This window comes from Triticum dicoccoides, chromosome 7A (assembly GCF_002162155.2).
Source record: "Triticum dicoccoides isolate Atlit2015 ecotype Zavitan chromosome 7A, WEW_v2.0, whole genome shotgun sequence".
Classification (NCBI taxonomy): Eukaryota; Viridiplantae; Streptophyta; class Magnoliopsida; order Poales; family Poaceae; genus Triticum; species Triticum dicoccoides.
In genome coordinates this window covers 67,156,422-67,160,818 of record NC_041392.1, presented here as the reverse complement: position 1 = coordinate 67,160,818, position 4,397 = coordinate 67,156,422, and positions in this window count along the sequence as shown.

Here is a 4,397-nt window from a genome sequence, read left to right as displayed (position 1 = left end):
TTGAAAATTGCCCTATAGTGCCGGTTTGTGTCACAACCCGGTACTATAGGTCAGACCCCTTTAGTACCGGTTTGTGGCACAAACCGGTACTAAAGGTTAGCCCTTTAATACCGGTTTGTGCCACGAACCGGTAGTAAGGTGATCGTGGGGCCCCAGCCTGACGCCAGCCTGCCATCACCCCTTTAGTACCTGTTCGTGCCACGAACCGATACTAAAGGTTCAACATGAACCGGCATTAATGCATAGTCGTTCGAACCGGCACTAATGGTACCATTAGTGCCGGCTCAAATTCAAACCGACACTAATGTGCTTCACGTTTGACCCTTTTTCTACTAGTGATAGCCCGTCGTGCCTCAGTCGCAACCGGTGACTCACCGTCGGTTGGGAGGGCTGCCAATCGTGAAGCGGCGGCCACAATATTGTCCAACAGGTTGGAGTAATGCCCCAGGGGCGTCGGAACATACTGCAACACAATGTTGCTTTGACGAGGCGGGTCAATCATGCGCAGCCGAATCGGCGCTCCCGTTCCCGGCGCCTCCGTCCGGTTTAACACTGGTTGGTTACTAGTTCCTGCTCCTGGCGTATTGAAGAGATTTCTTGGCTCATAACCCGGCGGGAGATGCGACCGGTATGTTCTTCTCATGAATTCCTCTGAAGCATTCTGATCCAGCCTAAGCCGGTAGGCCTGAGCTTCCAACCCGGCCCGTTCTGTAGCCATCGTAGCGTTCTCTGCTGCCAGGTCCGCTTTAGCCTGAGTTATCTGATCTTTCACCTTTGCGATCTCCGCATTGTGCTGGTCCCGGGCTGCTGCATCCACCTCCGCGGCCATTAATGTTGCCAAAGTGTCGAACAAATCAGACAGAACTTGAGCCGGAGGCGGCACAGAGCCCCCTGCTCCCGCCGGCGTTGCTGTTGCTGAACCAGAGAGCATCGCTGCGACGGTTGATGAGTGGGGTGCTGATTGTGTACCGGCCATGAAGATAGCGACCCGGTTTGACAGATCGAGGGGGTCCGGAATACTGTTGTCATCGGAACCTCCGCTAATCTGGCCGTCCTGCAACTGATATAGCGACTCGGTCTCTCCTGTTGAAGACTCGTCGTCAGAGTAGACAATGGTTTCTCCATCAGATGCCGGTCCATCCTCATATTCCACTCAATGGATGACACCTACGAAAACATGCCTTGCTGCGGGCTGAACCGGGGAAGGGCTTGCACGCTGAGCCGTCTCGATGATGTCGGTGCAGGTGTCCGACTCAGGGCCCGGTTCGCCGATCTTGCTGATGAAGACGTGAATCCCACCAAAGGGGACCCGGTATCCGTATTCGATTGAACCGGCCTCGGGACCCCATCCTGCGTCGTCGATGTAGAGCTTGCCGCGATGACTCTTTGTCATCCGGCCCACAACGTATCCCTTGAGTCCATCAAAGCTACCCTTCAAGAACTCGAAACCATCGTGCGATAGCCCCACGGTGGGCGCCAATTGTCGCGGGTTTGTCACGACAGATGTCCTCGTGAAAGGACTTAGTCGTGGAGCCATCGCTACGGGTTAGCTTAAAGGGGTTAAACCGGACAAGGGGACACGAGGGGTTTTATACTAGTTCGGCCCCCTCGATGAAGGTAAAAGACTACGTCTAGTTGTGATTGGTATTGCTAGGGTTTCGATGACCAGGGAGCGAATCCGCTTTGCCTGGCTCTCAAGTTGTTGTCTATTGTCCTCAAACCGCGGCCAGGTCGTCCCTTTATATACATAGGTTGACGCCCGCCGGTTTACAGAGTCCCGAGGCCAGATCGTAGATGTATCCGGCTCGGTCTCTATTCCTCTAACTTACAATACAAGTTACATGATAGAGTCGGTTTACATCTACAGGCTTTAACCCGCCTTTGGGCCTTGGGCCTTCGTAAAGCGCCACCATCTTCACGTCTTCACGGGCTTCTATCTTCATGGAGCTGACCCGGCCACTCCTAGCCGGTTTACCTCCAGTAATCATATCCCCAATAGTCTGAGCTACACTTCTTGTAGTCTTGCTTTCCCATGACAGTTTCAAACTTCATGTACCATTGTCTTGGTGCTTGTTTCAGGCCATAGAGACTTTTCTTCAGCTTGCACACATAGTCTTCTTTGCCTTTCACAAGAAACCCCTCAGGTTGCTCCATGTATATTTCTTCCTCCAACTCACCATGAAGGAATGCAGTCTTCACATCCATTTGCTCAACCTCCAAGTTGAGACTTCCTGCCATGCCAAGGATTACTCTTATGGATGCCATCTTCACAACCGGAGAAAAGATCTCATCATAGTCAATGCCTTTTCTCTGGCCGAATCCTTTTACAACTAGCCTGGTGTTGTATCTTGGATGTGATGTGTGCTCTTCTTTCTTGATTCTGTAGACCCACTTGTTTTTCAAAATTTTCTTGCCCTTGGGCAACTTCACCAACTCACAAGTATGATTCTTATGCAAGGAATCCATCTCTTCTTGCATAGCATTTTCCACTCCTTATTGTGCTCATCTTCCATTGCATCCGCAAAGCATTCAGGTTCTGAACCGTCAGATAATAACACCACGTATTGATCTGAGGGACACCCGCTGGAAGGAATTCGACCCCTGTTGGATCTTCTGAGTGGAGCAGCTGGTGGACTTTCTGGTGCTGGTGCTTCCTGCTGATCCGGATCATCAACTTCAGCATCATACTCTTGTTGCTGCTGCTGGGGAGCATCTTCTTCACCTCCACCACCATGTACATCATCTTGTACATCTTCTACATCTGCTTTAACTTGCACGGGAGCTGGAGCTGCAGGAACTGGGTTAGTATCAATCATGTCTTGCTGCTGCTGAGGAGGAACCTGCCCCTATGTCTTCACAATATCCTCAATTGTTTGGTCTTCAACAAACACAACATCACAACTTCTCATAACTTTCCTTGCTATAGGGTCAAACAACTTGTAGCCAAACTCATCACCACCATAGCCAAGAAAGATACACTGCCATGTCTTCGAATCAAGCTTTGACCTTTTATCTTGAGGAATATGAACAAAGGCCTTGCACCCAAAAACCTTTAGGTGGTCATATGAGTCCTTGTCACACCAGACCCTCTTAGGACCATCTCCCTGCAAAGGATAACTTGGTGAGAGATTAATAAGATAAACTACAGTCATCAAATCCTCACCGCAAAAGTGTTTGCGTAGCTTTGCACTTGACAACAAGCATCTAACTCTCTCCACAATTGTCCTGTTCATCTTCTCAGCAAGACAATTCAGTTGTGGTGTCTTCGAGGGAGTAAATTGATGCCTAATACATTGCTGCTTGCAATATGAATCAAATGGCCCAATGTACTCTCATGCATTATCAGTGCGAATGCACTTGATCTTCTTCTCAGTTTCTCTCTCAACCGAGGCTTGGAATTTCTTGAATACACCTAGTACTTGATCTTTGGTCCTCAAAGTGAAAGCCTAAACTTTCCTATAAAAGCAATAAAAATCACAAAGTACTTAGCACCACCAAGAGATCTTACCGACATTTTGCAAACATCGAAATGTATCAAGTCCAGCTTCTCGGGCTTCTTGTGAGGAGGTAGAGTCTTGAAGGCAACTAGGTGTTGCTTCCCTGCTAGACAATCTGAACATTTCTTGATGTGAACTCCTTTCACACCCTTTGACGGTGTCCTGGACTAGGGGGTACTCACCGCGTCGTCTCCTAATCTGTTAGATTGGTCCGAGGACCCCCATGGCCGTATACTGGGCCAGTTTGGACAGCTGCCGCATACATGAAAGATTCCACAAGACTTGGTGATCAAGACAAGGACTCCTCCCCACCGGTGTATTCGGCTAGGACTCTTGTTATCCTAGGCTTCTGGTGCATTATATAAACCGAGGCCAGGCTAGTCGATAGATATATACAACAATCAAACCATAGGCTAGCTTCTAGGGTTTAGCCTCTCCGATCTCGTGGTAGATCTACTCTTGTACTACCCATATCATCAATATTAATGAAGCAGGACGTAGGGTTTTACCTCCATCAAGAGGGCCCGAACCTGGGTATACATCGTGTTCCCTGCCTCTTGTTACCATCGATCCTAGACGCACAGTTCGGGACCCCCTACCCGAGATCCGCCGGTTTTGACACCGACATTGGTGATTTCATTAAGAGTTCCGCTGTGTGATCGGCAAAGGGATCAATGGCTCGCCCGCAGGTCAACTGCGACGCCGGCATCTTCATCGCTGGCTCGACTGGTCACCTTGGCTCGACCGAGGACCGTGCTCCATCTCCGACCGTCATGTTCGGACGGGGGCCTTCTTCAACATCAACTCCGATCTCTATCATGACCATAGAGGAGTCATCCATGGAGCTCGAGGGCTCAACGTCAACATTGCCCTCGGGTGGCCGTGCTGTTTTTATGGACA